Raw genomic sequence first — 18,520 nt, forward strand, 5'->3', positions numbered from 1 at the left:
TTGCCTCAGAGCCTGAGCTTCTACTGGTTACATTTTCACTTTTAGCACCTACGTCAAAAGCTTATTTAGGGAAGGTGATGGATATATTAATCAACTTGAGTTAATCTTTCTATAAGCTATACATATATTAAAACATCACACTGTACTCCATAGATATATACATTATTATTTGTTGATTTAAAAAAGCTTATCAGTGAAACACACACAACTATTGATGGAAATAAAATGTTTCATTTTTCAAATAATTTCATCTAAAGAACTAATATTATTACCCCTCCACAGGGATTTACGGAAGCCTCCTTGTTCTCCCTTTGGGTCTATAGATGAAGCTAAAAATTCTGACTTGTATCCCTTCCTCTGGTTCCAGGAATCTTGATGCTGCATTCGTGTTGGTGCTATCTATGAGCAATACCATGGTGTCACATTCCTACAGCCTGACTCACCTATTCTGTTCATTCTGTTTCTCTCTTTCTTTGAAGGACCTCAAGGATATTTCCAGCATCCTGTCATTTACAACTGCTGCTATAGCCCCCCCAAGAAGGCTTTCATGCCAGAAAATTCTAAGAATATTCTGCCTTGGCCAAGCCACTTTCCTTCTAAGCAAGTACTCCTTAGGAAGATAAATCTGCAAAGGAGTCAAGAAAAGCAAAATAGCAAAGTTTTTTGGTTTGTGGTTAACAGACTCCTTTTAACACTGGTTTCCTCCCTACTTTCTTTCTTTTTTGTTTTTTTGAGATGGAGTTTTGCTCTTGTTGCCCAGGCTGGAGTGTAATGGTGCAACCTCCCTAGTTTCTTTCCTTGACTGAGGTCTGGCTGTCTCTTGTAGATGCTCCTATTTTTATAGCCTCTTGAGGGGAGACTGCTCCTGATCCCACATTTCACACTCAAACCAAGGATTTTTTTTTTTTTAACCTATAACAGCTTCTCCCTTCCTCATTTTCAGACTTCCCTGGTACACACGGACGCCTTCAGTACTTGCTCCATCATCTGCTGTATTTTAAGCCCTGACATCATCATCATCATCATCTAGTGTCCCTACTTCTATTGGTCTTTCCAGAGATTTTCAACTACCTCTCTCTGGGAGGGCCCAAGTCATGTTCTTATTCTTTGTTTTACACTTTTACAACCTGCTTCTTAGTAGTCAGTTATCAAATAGTTATTACATTAGATTGATTGAACTGATTATTATTTTGTATGTGGTTTCTAAAGTAGAGATATCTAGTAAACTGTGATACTAGTAATCCTCACACACACCTTGGGTGTATACTGCTACTGGTAGCTTAAAGGGAGTAAATTTCCAGATACTCTTTTCTAAAATTTGTTTGCCTGAGAACCAGCCTGTAACCAAGGAATCCTGCTGATGTGCCTTTCCCTTTTCCCTTTTCCAATTATCCTTCTCCTACTTGAAAAAGAAAAGCAACTTTCTCACCCATGCAGAACGGTGTAGATGTATTATGCTGATGCAAAAAAATCTCTAAGATATCAGAGGGATATTTGAAATATGGTGCCAGTGTTAAGAAAGTGAATGGCTTTAACGACTGAATAACCAATAATTTTCCAAATTATTGTTTTTTTGTCAACGAATAGACTTTTACTTTTTGATAATAGATAACTACGTGATGTTTCAAACATATACCTTAAAAGGGGTTCAGAGAATTGAGTGACATTGTTGAAAAAGTTTATCCATTTTCATCAACTGTCTTATTTGAAATGATGTTGTCAATTCTGACAAATAAAAACAGGAAATAAAAGTAGCTCTGATGCTGAACCCTGTGTAATTAAGTAACATTCTTTCTTAGCTTCATGAACTAATTGGAGAAAGTCCCATCTATGAGATACATTTCCAATGTTATGTTTGATATTTGTCAAGATTTATAAGTTGGATGTAATATTTTGACCAATAATGAATAAATAAAAATTGCATCAGAAGTAAATTTTTAGCATTTGGAAACTTACGGCAACAGAAAAAATTTAAGCAATATACATATGTTTGTTGCAGAAGAATATGATAAGGTAATCAATAAAATACTTTCAAGTACAAATATATATTAGGATACAGTTCTGTGGGAGGATAGAATATAAATACAAGTTCAAGGAGAAAAAGGAATTTTGTGAAATTTTTAGCTTTAAAAATACCTCGTCTTTTAAAAATGTTTGATGGTGGGTGTCAAATTGCTGTGGCATTTAGATTCCACTGGATACATTTAAAAGAGTGAAGTAGCAGTTTTATTTAAAATGTCAGTATCATAATGTGCGAGAAGTTATATCACTTGCAACTACTTAAGCTTAAATAATTTCTTTAAAAATCTTAAATGTCAATTACAAAATGTATGACAGGATATGTAATTTTTCCATATCCTTTTAGGGTGCTTGTGAGTAAATGTTTAGGAATCACTGGGCTGGCCACAGATTGTCTCCTTTGATTCCAGGCCTAAATGCCTCCCTTCTGCTCTTGTTCAATATTGAATCCTATTAGAAGTTACCACTCTAGTAGGATGACAGTTTAAATCTACAAATATTAGAGGAGGAAGAGCAAAAGTGAGAATTTCCCCATTGCCTCTACCCACTGAAAACACGTTTTCATACTTGTTCTGAGATTTGACCATTCAGAGCGGTACTCCTAGAGATTAAGTGAGGTATCAGTTGTCAATAGAAACAGTGAGGGACTTTGTACAGCAATCAGAGACCAGCAAATGACACTATGACTCTAAGGTATAAATCAATGAATGTGTGAATAACAAATTTGGAGATGTTTATATAATTTTAGTTGAATACATTCCTTTTTGGGGGATATCTTAGGAAAATTATTTTTATTTGAATGGGAGATACATTTAGATATGCTTAGTGACTATTATGATGGGTTATACATGCATTATAATGTGTACATTATACTATGTTCTGTATTGAGTTGTGGCATGCCTAATCCATGTTCACAATGAACATTTGCCATGAAACTACTATAAAATTCAACAAGTGTAATATTATTATTTTCTATTTTTTTTGTGTGTGTGTGTTTCTGTGCCTAAGAATGTGGGGGATTTCTTAGAAGTTGTCTTGTGTATTCGTGATTTTTTTTGGTGATTAATTTGTTAAATTTTCTAATATTTTGTATTGGATGTTTTAAAATTGGGTTACTGTCCAAGTGGCTCATTGCAGTTTGGTTAATAAGCAATAAATGAACACTTAATGCTGCTTGGTATTTATAAAGTCAAAGATTATAGCGTGTTCTCTGGATCTGGGCTTTCTCTGTTGTGCTGTGGATTTAGAACTCGAAGGAATCAGCAGTGAAATTCCTTCTGACTAAAGATGGACATTGCTTATAAGCAGATGAACTACATTAGTAGTGGAAGAAGGGGAGATAATCACAGATGCTGCAGAGGCTAAAAATATAATGAGGATGTCATGAATAATTTCATGGTAATGAATTTGAAAAGATGAAATATGCAACCTTTCAGAAAATGTAAATTAATAAAACCAACTCAAGAATAGAAAAGCTCAATGGTGCTACAACAGATAAATGGAATCTGTAATCAAACATCTTTTCATAAAAAACAAGCAAACAAGCAAACAGATAACAGCAGGAGGTTTTTCACATATCAATAATTTCAAGAATCAATAATTCCAAACATAAACAACTTATTTCGGCAACATAAAAGAGGAAATACTACTCTACTTACTTTATAAAAACAGCATGACTTTGACACTAAAACCTTTTTTTTTAATTTTAATTTTTTTTTTACTGGTATGTAATAGTCATACAGTTTTTGGAGTACATGTAATGTTTTGATATATGCATGCAATGTGTAATGATCAAATCAGGGTAATTGAGATATCCATCACTTTAAGCATTTATCTCTTTTCTGTGTTGGGAACATTCCAACTCTTCTCTCCTAGCTGTTTTGAACTGTACAGTATATTATAGTCACTGTGCTGTCCTCTGAAACAGTGCCTCTTGTTTCTTTTAACTGTATTTTTGTATCCATTAGCCAACCTCTTCTCATCCTTCCTTCCTAGCCTCTGGTAACCAGCAATCAGCTCTCTACCCCCATGAGATCAACTTTTTTATCTCCCATGTACAAGTGACAACATGAAGTATTTGTCTTTCTGTGCCTGACTTTTTCACTGACTATAATGACCTCCAGTTACCATTATTTTACTGCAAATGACAGAGTTTCATTCTTTTTTAAATGACTGAATGATATTCTATTGTCTATATGTACCACATTTTCTTTATCCATTTGTCTGTTGGTGGACACTTAGCTTGATTCTATATCTTGGCTATCATGAACGGTGCTACAATAAACATGGGAGTATAGCTCTCTCCTTGATACACTGATTTACTCTCCTTTGGACATGCACCCTGTAGTGGGATTGCTGGATCACACAGTAGTTCCATTTTTAGCTTTCTGGGGAATCGCCATACTGTTTTCCATAGTGGCTATGCTAATTTCCATTCCCAGCCATAGTGTGTAAGTGTTTCCATTTCTCTGCATCCTCACCAGCATTTGTTATTTTTTTTTGTCTTTTTGTTAAAACCCACTTCAACTGGGGTGAGATGACATCTCACTGTGGTTTTAATTTGCATTTCCCTGATGATTAGTGATGTTGAACATTCTTTCAAATACATGTTAGCCATTTGTATGTCTTCTTTCGAGAAATGTTTATTCAGATCTTTTGCCCATTTTTAAATTGGGTTATTTGCATTTGTGCTATTGAGTTCTTTATATATTTTGGTAATTTATCCATTGTCAAATGGATAGTTTGCGAATATTTTCTCCTATTCTGTAGGTTGTCTCTTCACTTTGTTAATTGTTCCTTTTGCAGTACAGACACTTTTTTTTTTAGCTTGATGCAGTCCCATTTGTCTAGTTTTGCTTTTGCTGTCTATGCTTTTGAGCTGTTACTCAGAAAGTCTTTGCCCAGACCAATGTCCTGAAGCATTTCCCCAAAGTTGTTTTCTTTTTTTCTAGTATTTTCAGTTTTAGACCTTAAACTGAAGTCTTTATTTTGATTTGATTTTTTTTTGTGTATGGTGAGTAATAAGTATCTAGCTTCATTTTTCTGCATATAGTTATCCAGTTTTCCCAGCACTACTTATTGAAGGAACTGTCCTTTCCTTAAAGAATATTCTTGGTACTTACGTTGAAAATAAATTTGCTATAAAAGCAGATACTAATTTCTGGGTTCTCTATTTTGCTCCACAAGTCTATCTGTCTGTTTTTATGATAGTGCCAGGCTGTTTTGATTACTATGGCTTTGTAATATGTTTTGAAGTCAGGTAGTGATACACTCAGCTTTATTCTTTTTGCTCAGGATTGTTTAGTCTATTTGTGGTCTTTTGTGATTCATATGAATTTTAGAATTATTTTTCTATTTCTGTGAAGAATGTCATCAATATTTTGATAGAGACTGGATTGAATTTGTAGGTTGTTTTGGGTAATATTGACATTTTAACAGTATTAATTCTTCCAACCAATGAACATGGGAAATCTTTTCATTTTTGTGTCATCAATTTTTAAATAGTTTTCATTGTAGAAATTTTGACTTCTTTCGTTAAATTTATTCCTAGGTATTTTATATTTTGTTTAGCTTTCTAAATGGGATTGTTTTCTTCATTTCTTTTTCAGATTTTCACTGTTGGCATACATAAATGCTATTAATTTTTAATGTTGATTTTGTATCTTGCAACTTTTCTAAATTTGTTTATTATTTTTAACAGATTTCGGTAGTCTTTAGGTTTTTCTAAATATACTATGTTATCTGTGAACAAGGCTAATTTGACTTCTTTCTTACCAATTTGGATTCCCTTTATTTCTTTCTTCTGCCTAATTGCTCTTGTTGGGACTTCCAGCACTGTGTTAAATACAAGTTGTGAAAGTGAGCATTCTTTTCTTGTTCTAGATTTTAGAGAAAAACCTTTTAATTGCTGTAAGTTCAGTATGATGTTAGCTGTCAGTTTGTTATATGTGACCTTTATTGTTTTGAGGTATGTTCCTTCTAGCACAGTTTATAGAGAGTTTTTATCGTAAAGGAATGTTAAATTTTGTCAAATGCTTTTTCAGCATCTTTTGAAATTATCATATGGATTTTGTCTTAGATTCTGTTGATATGATTTATTACATTCATTGATTCATGTATGTTGAATCATTCTTGTATTGCTGGTAGGAATCCCATTTGATCATGGTGAATAATCTTTTAAATTTGTTGATAGATTCAGTTTGCTAGTGTTTATTTGAGGATTTTTGTCTACGTTCATCAGGCATATTGGCCTGTAGTTTTTTTATTTTGATGTATCCTTGTCTGGTTTTGACATCAGGGTAATACTGGACTCATATAATAAGATTGGAAATAGTTCCTCTTCTTCCATTTTTTAGAATAATTTGAGTAGAATTGGCATTAGTTTTTCTTTAAATGTTTGGTAAAATTCAGCAGTAAAGCTGTCTGGCCCTGGGCTTTTCTTTGATGGGAGACATGTTACTGCTTCAATTTGTTATTGGTATGTTCAGGCTTTCTATTTCTTTTCAATTCAATTTGGGTAGATTGTATATGTCTGGGAATTTATTTATTCCTAGCTTTCCATTTTGTTGGCATGTAGTTGTTCATAACAATCTCTAATGGTCCTTTGTATTTCTGTGGTATCAGCTGCTATGTTTACTTTTTCACATTTCACTTTATTTGCATTTTCTCTATTTTTTTCCTTAATTATTCTCACTAAAGTTTTGTCCATTTCATCTTTTCAAAAACCAACCTTTGTTTTGTCTATATTTTGTATTTTTAAGTCTCTATTCATTTCCTTTGGCTCTCATCTTTATTGTTACTTTCCTTCTATTAGTTTTGGGTTTCATTTGCTCTTGCTTTTTTAGTTCATTGAGGTACACCTTTAGGTTGTTTATTTGAAATATTTCTATTTTTTGAAACAACACTTATTGCTATAAACATCTCTCTTAATACCACTTACACCATAACACATAGATTTTATTACTGTATTTCCATTTCTTTTGTTTCAAAATATTTTAAAACTTCCTTCTTAATTTCTTCATGAACCCACTGATCATTCGAGAACATGTTTAATTTCCATGTGTTTGCATAGTTTCCATAGTTCCTCTTGTTAATTTCTAGTTCTATTCCATTGCGGTCAGGAAACATATTTGATATAATTTTGACTTTTTTTAAAATTTCTTGAGACTTGTTTTGTGGTCTAAAATATCTATCCTAGAAAATGTTCTATGTGATGATGAGGACAATGGGTATTCTGCATCACTTGGATGAAATGATCTATAAATATTTGTTAGGTCCATTGAGTCTAGTGTGAAGTTTAACCTCGTTTTAAAAAAATTGATTTCTATCTGGGTAATCTGTCCATTACTCAGAGAAGGGTGTTGAAATCCCCTAACATTATTGTATTGCAGTCTATCTGACTTTATATCTATTAATATTTGCTTTACATAATTGGGGGCTCTAGTGTTGAGTGCATATATATTTACAATTGTTATAACCTCTTGCTGAATTGGCCCTTTTATTATTATATGGTGGCATTCTTTTCTCTTTTTATAATCTTTGACTTGAAGATTTTGGTGTCCATTTATATGGAATATCTTTTCTCATCCCTTCATTTCAGACTATATGTGTCTTTATAGGTGAAGTGAGTTTCTTTAGGCAGCATATATTTGAACCCTTTTTAAAAATTGACTCATTCATGTATCTTGTTTTTTGAATTAATTAATTAATTAATTTTGAGATGGAGTTTCACTCTGTTGCCCAGTGGCAGAATCTTGGCTCACTATAACCTCTGCCTCCTGGGTTGAAGTGATTCTCCTACTTCAGCCTCCTGAGTAGCTGGGACTACAGGTGCCTGCCACTGGCTAATTTTTGTATTTTCAGTAGAGATGGAGTTTCTGATCCCCCCCAACCCCTGCACTGTCTTGGCCTCCCAAAGTGCTGGAAATATGGGGTGAGCCACTATGCCCAGCCCATTAATGTATTTTAATTGGAATATTTAGTCCATTCACATTTAGTATTATAATTGATAGGTAAGGACTTACTGTCACTTTGTTACTTGTTTTCTGGTTGTTTTATAACTCCTCTCTTCCTTTCTTCCCTAGTGTCTTCCTTTATGGTTCAGTAATTTTTTTTCCTGGTAATATATTTTAATTCACTGAGGTTCATTTTTGGTATATTTAATATAGGTTTTTGCTTTGTGGTTATCATGAGGCTTATAAAGTTATCTTATAAATTTAATAAGTTATTTTAAATGGATGACAACTTAACGTTTATCACAGAATAGAACAGAAAGAAAGGAAAAAATAAAAAACTCCTCTATACTTTAATTCTACCCCCCCATTTTGACTTTTGGTTTTCTCAATTTACATGTTTTTATATTGCCTATCTCTTAAAAGGTTGCAGTAGTTATGTTTTATAGATTTTTCTTTTGGTCTTTATTCTAGATTTATGAGTAGATTACACAACACAATGACAGTATTAGAGTATTGTTAATTTGTCTGTGTACTTACTTTTACCAGTGAGTTTCTTTCTTTCTTTTTTTTTTCTTTTTTTTTTGAGACAGTCTCACTCTGTTACCCAATCTGGAGTGCAGTGATGTGATCTTGGCTCACTGCCTCCTCTGCCTCCCGGATTCAAGTGATTCTCCTGCCTCATCTTCCAAAGTAGCTGGGATTACAGGTACCCACCACTACACCCAGATAATTTTTGTATTATTAGCAGAGATGGAGTTTCTCCATGTTGGCCAGGCTGGTCTTGAATCCCTGACCTAAGGTGATCCTCTCACTCTGACCTTCCTACAGGCATGAGCCACTATGCCCAGTGAGTTTCATATATTCAAATGTTTTGCTTTTGCATGATAGCATTATTTTCTTTCAGATAGCATCGATTTCTTTCAAATTCTTTTAGCATTTTTTTGTAAGAAGGATCTAGTGGTGATGAATTTCTTCTGTCAGCTTTTGTTTGTTTGGGAAAGGCTTTATCTCTCCTTTATGTTTGAAGGAAAACTTTTTTTCTGGGTATAGTATTTTTGGTTGGAAGTTTTTTTTTTCTCCTTTAGCACTTTGAATATGTCATTCCACTTACTTTTGGCCTTTATGTTTTCTGCTGAGAAGTCTATTGCCAGATGAATCAGAGCCCTTTTATATGTTATTTGCTTCTTTTCTGTTGCTGTTTTTGTGATCCTTTCTTTGTCCTTTACCTTTGAGAGTAAACTCTTAAAGTGTTATATGCCTTGGGGTGGTCTTATTTTGATTGAATCCATTTGGTGATCTCTAGCCTTCCTGTAGGTAGATTATATCTTTCTCTAGGTTTGGAAACTTTTCTGTCATTATTTGTTTAAATAAGCTTCCTAACACTTTCTGTTTCTCAGTTTCCTCTTGAATAGCAATGACACTTAGATTTGCTCTCTTAAAGATATTCTCTATATTTTACAGGTGTTCTACATTTCTTTTCATTCTTTTTTTCTTTCTTCTCCATTGACTGTGTGTTTTCCAATAGCCTATCTTTGAACTTACTGATTTTTTCCCCTTGCTTGATCCATTATGCTGTTGAGAGCCTATAAGACATTTTTCAGTTTAGCAAGTGTGTTTCTCAGTTCCAAGATTTCTGTTTAAATTTTTAAATTATTTGAATACCTTTGTTAAATACTGCTAATAAATTTCTGAATTGCTTTTCTGTGTTATCTTGGAGTTCACTGAATTTCCTTTGAACTGCTGCTTTGAATTCTTTAACAGAGCTTATATATAGTTGTCTCATTAGGTTCAGTCACTAGCTCATTGCTTTGTTCATTTGTGGACGTCAGGGTTCCTTGTTTGCTGTGGTTTCTTATGGATACATATCTATGGCTTTGCATTGGAGGATTACTTATTTATTCCAGTTTTTGCTGTCTGGCTTGTTTTGGTCTTCCTAGGGTATGTTTGCTATGAGGTAATTTTTTAGCTGTCTGTGGGTCTCCTTATCCTGGATTGCTGCCTCCTTTTCAACAATAGATGGTGCCTTAAGCCCAGGTTTGCTTTGGGCTTCTTGCAAATGTTCAGAGTGTAGCCCATTCTTGACTGAGGGGAGAGAGGAAGTCCCAAAGAAGTTACTGTACCCGTGAGGGAAACCTGGCTAGGGATTTTTGCTTAGAAGGCTTGTGGAATGTGCCTCATACAATGTGGTGCTGCCAAACAGCCACTTGGATTTGGCATATCCTTTGCCTTGGAGACCAGCATTTCACAGGCTGGGGTTTCTAGTCTCACTTTCCCTCGTTGTCTCTAGCTGCCCTCAGAGGTTTTCCTTCCTGCAGGTACTCATGTTGTTTCCCATGGGTTGCATGGGAATGGTTTCCCTACAAGGGAATCCATGATGGTGAAGAAGCTGGCTGTCTACCTCAATCTCACTATTTCCAGTCTAGAAACCATGAGTCCAGGGGAGAATTTTCCACAAAAGGTGCCTGGCAGATCAAGGAAGGAGGTATCAAAGATGGACGAGTTTCTTTCTCTTACCATATGCTCAGAGTTTCTCACTTTTCTGTAGCTCTAGGGATTGCTGGAGTGCAGTGGAGTGGAGTGGCTCAAATATGGCTCACTGCAGCCCTAACTTCCCGGGCTCAAGTTATCCTCCCACCTCAGTCTCCCAAGTAGCTGGGACTACAGGTGTGCATCACCATACCTCACTAATTTTTTGTGCTTTTGTGGAGGCAGGGTTTTGCCACATTGCCCAGGCTGGTCTCGCACACCTGGACTCAAGCAATCTGGCCGCCTCAGCCTCTGAAAGTTCTAGGATTACAGGGGTGAGCCACTGCGACTGGTACCTGGTGATAATCTTGATGCTGGATATTTGTTCTTGATTTTCCACTGGGGAGAGCAAAGTCAGTTTGTTTCTGCTGTACCATTTTTGTGACATACTTTGATACTAAAATATTTTAAGGAAAATATAAGAATAATGTATCACAGGCTAATTTTGTTTATGAAAAGATGCAAAAATATAATCAAATTAGCAGCAAAGTGAAACTATCTTTAAAGATAAGACATTACATCAAGAAAACTGGATTTCTTTCTGAAAAGAAATTTTTAAAGAGAAGCCTATTTTTGTTGCTTATCATATTTAGGTATTAAAAGAAAGCATATGATTATCTAATTAAATGTAGAATTAGCATTAGTAGCATTCAACATTCATTCATTCTTAAAAGTCTTAGGAAACAAGGAATAAGAGGAAACTTCCTTAACATGAAAAATTAAGCTTATTTACAAGTGATCAACAGGAAACATTACATTCATTTATAAATTGCTGAATGTACTTATCTTAATATTAGAAAAAATTCAGAGAATGCTGCTAGTACTGCTTTTATTCTCATTATACTAGTGTTTCTAGCCTGATTATTAAAATAAGAAAAGGAAATAAAGGGTCAAATAGCTGGAAAGGAAAAAAGAAAAAATATTATTTGGAGTTGGCCCGATTATCTATATAAAATCAAAAATCAAAATAACCTATAATTTATCAAAATTGATATACTTAAATATCTTCATTTATGAAATATAGATAACAATAATGTCTACTCTGTTTATGAGAATTAAATAAAATACTGTGTATAGTTCTACAACATTGAAATTATTCTGCAGTCTCTCAGCTTCTTTTGCAACCAGAATGCAGGCTTGTGAACTAGCTCTTCTAATTTTAGGAACTTTCACAAGACCTTAGCCTGGAGATGAGCAGTGTGTAAAAACGGCCTTCTTTTTGCTGGCATATGTTGCCTGCCAAAACGTACAGGTTGAAAGGACAGCAATGATTGCAGAACTGATTTCTGATACGGAAGTACGTTTTACTGTTGCTTTAATCAGATTCTTGGCATTTAGTACTTGGCAGCACCCATGGCCAGGCTGAGGGTCTCTCATCAAACCAGTCCTGTGGCAAAGTTGTTGGCATTGTTACCAAAAGCTTGAACATCTGTTTCTCCAGCCTTTCTAATAATTTCAGGAACTAACTGAAGTCCTTATTAAATTACTTTTCTGTTTAAATTAGCCTTAGACTCAGATAGTTTGCAATAACTACCTTGGCTGATACACAGTTACTTTCACTTTAAAACATCTTTATCATGCATGCTTATTTTGCAAGGTTGTATTAGTTGTGTGTAGACAAAATAGAATTTATATTTCTTGCCAATTAAGTTTATCATAAGTATTCTTTCTACATTATTTGCTTTTCATTGTTTTTTTTTATTTTAGGGATTATAAGATAATTGAACATTGTGTTAGATCCATTTTGTTGTAGGACATTTAGGTTATTTCCAGGTTATGGCTATTTTAACCAAGGTAGCAATAATCCTTTTTATGCATTCAACTTTTCTCGCTTCTTTGAATCCATTCTTAGGATAATTCCCGTGGTGTGCATTTTTACCTACTGCTGTGTTGGTTTCCAAAATATTGCCTCACCTTTCTCAATATAACTTTTGAAGCCCTGGGATGTAACATGTTTTCAGAGAATTTTATACCCATTGCCTTGCTTGTTTATGAGAAAAAATTCTGTGTCTGACAGGGCAGCTTTCATTGAATTCTTTCAGTTGATAAAACAGCTTCAGATTTTTTTCATGATGTGCCCAGTTTTTACCCTGTTGGTAGGAGAGACGACATGAGAACTCCATGATGCCAATACTCTATTTCTAATGCCTTTAATTTACACTAAACACCTGCTAGATTCTGGACACTCTTCTAAGCTATGGGGCTATCGCTGTGAGCAAGACAAGTTCTTACTCTCATGGAATTTACCTTCCATGAAACGAGAAACAAAGGGGATAATTTCAGATAACTGTGTAATGAAAGTCCTGCTAAATAGATGAGTCATTTAGATGCAGTTTCCATTTTGATGTTTCTGTGGAGTTTATCTTCAAATGTATCAAGATAATCCTAGTCAGATGGATAATCTTACTTTTACGATTTACCTGTTACACACTGTGATACTATTCATCCCACTCGGCACTTTACAGGGACATCCTTCCATTGTCAGAATGAGTCCTGTGTAACGTTAAGTGAGTTTCTGTCTGAGCTAAATGAGGATTTCACTCACTTACTCATTTGTTTATTCCTTCATTTACCTAATTTGCTTTTCCATTCATCAAATATTTTCAAAACTATACTGTGCTAAACACTGTAACCACAAAGGGAAATAAGGCATGGTTCCTGCTCTTGAAAAGCTAAGAGATGAATAGACTTTTGGATGAAATTTGTCATTTCAGTCTTGTACCATTATCTGACTATAGAATAGACTTACTAAATCAAGATTCTTTGCCGCATTCATCCTCACATGATTTTAATTTTGCTTTAATCTCATCCTCCTTTGCTTTACCAAAATAGAGGACCTAATTTTAATTTTGCTTCTAAGCAGAACAATGAGTACTCTGTAGGGTGTCCTTTAAAGTTTCATGCCTCTGCTTTTAAGGTTTTAGAGGGCTGATGACAGAGAGTTCAGATACTTCAACCTAGTTAACAGTGTGAAATCCTACACCTTACCTCTGTAGTTTCTCATAATATCATTTCTCTGAGTGAACTGTCATTTGAAAGATGTGTTAATAGAATCTTGTATTTAAATAACAGTTTATTTGTTTTTGTTTCTTATTAATGAAAAGTTATATCATAATCTCTGATCTAAAAAAAATTGGTATAAATTTTGTCTTTTAGACTTAAAAAGTCTAATTACCTTAAGAATATATTCTGTACCTTTCCTATCCTATTTTTTTTTGGTGGGAGATGTATATTTATCTATCCTTACCCTTCCACCACTAATTTGGCCTCTTGTGACCAATCAGAAAAGCAAGCATGGAATTTGCACTATCTGTTTATATGCATTAGTGTGAGTATTCTTGGCCATATCTTTACAGATATGAGCATTTATGTTTGTGTGCAGTTCAAAATCATGGTCAGTTTTGATAGGTAGAAATTGCATAGCTAATTTATAGAATATTTGACTATAGAATTCAAAATGGATATGCAATAAAATAAATCAATTTTAGCAACACTTTTTTTCATATAAAGTCAGGGCTCTGACTGTGTTTTAGGAATGGAAATGGCAGTATTTGTGGGAGAGATTGTAATTCTCTGAAGTGTGTGTGTGTGTGTGTGTGCATGTAGGCCTAATGAGATAAGGAATTAATCACATGGCATTTCTTGTAGATATCAGTTGCTTATCTGAAATTGCAGTACTTGAATGAACTAATAAGTCTTTTTGCCTTCTTTCTTCCTGCTTGTCTCCCTCTCTCTTTTCTGTCTTATTTTAGCTTCAATTTCTCTTTCTTCCTCCCCTGTATTTATTTAAATATGTATGAAGGAATATGACCTAGTTGGGGCATGGGTGAATATTTACAGTTTGAAGAGGGAACAAGATTCATAAACTTATAAAAATGATGCATTAGGAGTTCCTGATAGAAATATAATAAATTTCAAAAAGGGATATATATATATATATATATATATATATATAATATATATGTGTATATATATCAAAAAGGGATATATATTATATATATAATATATATATATATTTTAAAGAGACAGGGTCATACTCTATCAGCTAGGCTGGAATGCAGTGGTTTGAAATATCGGTCACCACCTGCGTAAGTTTGACTTGCTGACTCAATGATGGATGAATGAATGCACTCTCACACCATTACAGTGTTTCAAGTGGGCTAGGGCTGGCCGTTGGCTGCTTTCAGAGGGTGAAATGCAACCAATTGACCAAGACCCTCTGTCCATCCACACATTTATTTATAACAGAGATTCCAAGTCAACACGCTTATGGATAATTAGCATAATTAAAAGAGTGGTTATATGAATGATAAAAGTTTTAGGTTCTGGGCCCAGAGTAAACACTATTAACAGGTAATTCCCCTTTGATCTCCCACTGAGAGAGCCATCCAGCACAAAATTTACGTGTGTAAACAGTGGAGATGAAGGGATGTGGGGTAAACAGACTTAAGTGGGAAAGCCTCATCCCTATTGTCTCCCTAACTTAATGGACCAGCTGGCCACCTTCAGCCTGCCCCAATAAAACGTTTTGGCCTTCCAAAAGGTTTGAGACTAATCTATAACTTTACTTAATAAATCTTTAATATTTTCTGTAATATTTTGCCGACCACCCCGAGTGAATCTCAACAGTGGTTTGATCATAGCTCACTGCAGCCTCAAACATCTGGGCTCAAGCAATCCTTCTTCCTTAGCCTTTCATGTAGCTAGGTCTATAGGCACATGCCATCATGCCTAGCTCATGTTTTAATTTTTTAAATTTCTGTAGAGACAGGTCTTTCTGTGTTGCTCAGGCTGGTCTTGAACTTGAGACCTCAAGTGATCCTCCCTCCTTGGCCTCTGAAAGCACTGGGATTACAGGCATAAGCCATTGCACCCAGCCAAAAGGAAATTATTTTTGAAGAGTATGATTTTGGAAACTTTTATTTCATTTTTTATAACAACTGGTTTATCTTTTATTGGTCCAGTAAAATTGGATACAAATTAAGATACACAGTATAGTTGCAAATCTACAAGCAATTGCGTTAATATGAACATATATACAATGCTACTACCTTCGTCAACTTTTTCATTTGGGCATCACAAAGATGAGTCTTCTGATGTTCTATAAACAGTGGTTCTCAACTGAGTGGAATCGTGCTTTCCCAGGAACATCTGGCAATATCTGGAAACATTTCTTATTGTTGTAACTTGGTGGTGGGGTAGTGCTACTGGTATGTAGTGGGCAGTGGCCAAGGAAGCTACCATAATACCCAGGGCTTCTTTGACAACAGGAATTATCCTGCCCAAGAGAGCTGAGACTGGAATCTCATTGCTCCCCACCCCTGCTAAAGCTGGGTATCCGCCTTGAAAGAGAAAATACCGCTGGGTTTTGGCATACTCTTGACAGCTTATGAAGTGCATATCAGGCCAACTGAAGTGGGGACACGTGGCAACTGAAGCACAAGGTCAGGTTGAGGAAGGGAGGGAGAGAAGAGTAATAATTGTCCCTGTTACTCTGTGTGCCCTCAGGGCTCTTTTCAGGTTTGACTGCATTTCTTTGGGCTTTCTGGGTTTGTGACACAATAGGTGCTCTAACTTCCTGCCTTTCTGGAGGCTCATGCTAGACTTACCATTACTGGAGTCCAGTGGCATATCATATAATTTACATTTTCATTTTTCAAAATATTTTAAAACTTTTTTGAAATTTATATAGATTCACACGAAGTTGCAAAGATAGTACAGAGAGATCCCATCTACCCTTCATCTAGTTTTTCCCAGTGGTTACATCTTAAAGAATTATAGGACAATATCAAATTTAGGAAATTAACATCGATGTAATGGGTGTAGTTCTATGACTTTTTTTTTTTTTTCTTTTTGAGATGGAGTCTTACTCTGTCACTCAGCCTGGAGTGCAGTGACCTGATCTTGGCTCACTGCAACCTCCGCCTCCCAGGTTCAAGCAACTATCCCACCCCAGCCTCCCTAGTCGCTGGGACTACAGCACACCACCCTGTTGTTGTAGAAAAAAATTTTTCTTTTTCTTTTTTTCTTTTCTTCGAGATGGAGTCTTGCTCTGTCGCCAGGCTGGAGTGCAGTGGCACAGTCTTGGCTCACTGCAACCTCCATCTCCCAGTTTCAAGTGATTCTCCTGCCTCAGCTTCCTGAGTAGCTGGGACTACAGGTGTGTGCCACCATGCCTGACTAATTTTTTCTATTTGCAGTAGAGACGGGGTTTCATCATGTTGGCCAGGTTGCTCTCAAACTCCCAACCTCAGGTAATCCACCTGCCTCAGTCTCCCAAAGTGCCAGTATTGCAGGTGTGAGGCTCCACACCTGGCCAGTTCTATGACATTTTATCACACATATGGATTCATGTAACCACCATCACAATAAAGATTCAGACGGTGTTTGTAATCACAAAGATTTCGCTCTACCCCTCTGTGGTCACATCACTCCCCTTCTCTTACCACCCCTGACTCCTGATGACTACTGGTTTTTTCTTCATCTTTATATTCTTATTATTTTATATCTTCATTCTTTAAAATAACTTTTCTATTATAGGGAAGACAAAATAACAAATTTGAAGTACATTATAAGATAGAGTAATAAGCTAAAGGCTTTAATTTTACGCAATTTTCATCTACTTACGACGTCAGGGAATATCTAAGGCAATGTTGTCCATTTCTGGAAGAAATTGATTTGCAAAGCATTTCTTTTTCCTATTGAGTCATCTTTAGGTTTATATGAAATGCGTTTCACATGGAGGTCCAGAAGTTGATTCTTTCTGCTTCTGCTTTCCTCCTTCATTTTTGCTCTTGCCTTATTCCCAGGACCCTGGTATTCATACTACATGAGTCTTTCTGGTTAAAGCTGGGTGAATTCTTGTTTTTAAGGGTGGGTCCACTCACTTGTGTCATTATTCTGGGAAGGTAATTTTCCTGATTACGAATGAGGTTAAACACCTTTGCAAATATTTGTAGGCCATTTGGATAGTGTGTGTGTGTGTGTGGGGGGGGGGGGCGCGGCGCGCATGCCTGTTTAAACCTCTTAACATTTTTTTCTATTCTGGCTGTTCGTATTATTTTCTTATTGATTTGTAGGAATTATTTGCATGTTTTATATGAAAGCCCCTTTTTGTAATGTTAGCAGCAAATATTTTCCCCATTTTATGGCTTTAAAAATTAAACTTACTTTATTTATTTATTATTTATTTATTTGCTGACGAAATATCTTTACTCAGAGAACACTTCTCTAGTGGCCAGCCCCCAGATTCAGAGTCTTTTTTTTTAAAAAAATTATACTTTAAGTTCTGGGGTACATGGGCAGATCTTGCAGGATTGTTACATAGGTATACACATGCCATGGTGGTTTGCTGCCTCCAACCCCCCATCACCTACATTAGTTAAATCTGGAGATAGCAGATGCTGGAAAGGATGTGGAGAAATAGGAACGCTTTTACATTGTTGGTGGGAGTGTAAATTAGTGCCACCATTGTGGAAGACCGTGTGGCGATTCCTCAATGATCTAGAAATAGAAATACCATTTGACCCAGCAATCCCATTGCTGGGTATATAGCCAAAGGATTATAAATTGTTCTATTATAAAGACACATGCATCTGTATGTTCATTGTGGCACCATTTACAATAGCAAAGACTTGGAACCAATTCAAATGCCCATCAAGGATAGACTGGATAAAGAAAATGTGGCACATATACACCATGGAATACTATGCGGCCATGAAAAAGGATGAGTTCATGCCCTTTGCAGGGATATGGATGAATCTGGAAACCATCATTCTCAGCAAGCTGACACAGAACAGAAAACCAAACACTGCACGTTCTCACTTGTAAGTGGGTGTTGAACAATGAGAACACATGGGCAGAGGGAGGGGAACATCACACACTGGGGTCTGTTGAGAGGTGGGAGGCTATGGGAAGATTAGAAGGAGGTGGGGAGATTGGAGAGGGATAACATTAGGAGAAATAAACTTTATTTTTAAGGGTTGTTTTAAATTCACAGGAAAATTGAGTGGAAGGTACAA

General features: G+C 35.5%; 1 protein-coding gene across 1 annotated transcript in view; it reads left to right on the forward strand.

The window, feature by feature from the left end:
- Positions 1-2,597: 2,597 nt before the first annotated feature.
- MUCL1 (mucin like 1) overlaps positions 2,598-18,520 on the forward strand; it is an 89,500-nt gene continuing 73,577 nt past the window's right edge. Inside the window, exon 1 of the mRNA XM_017501919.2 lies at positions 2,598-2,712. The gene's annotated coding sequence lies outside the window, so the exon portion shown is untranslated. The remainder of the gene's footprint in view (positions 2,713-18,520) is intronic.

This window comes from Cebus imitator, unplaced genomic scaffold (genome assembly GCF_001604975.1).
Source record: "Cebus imitator isolate Cc_AM_T3 unplaced genomic scaffold, Cebus_imitator-1.0 Scaffold285, whole genome shotgun sequence".
Taxonomy (NCBI): Eukaryota; Metazoa; Chordata; class Mammalia; order Primates; family Cebidae; genus Cebus; species Cebus imitator.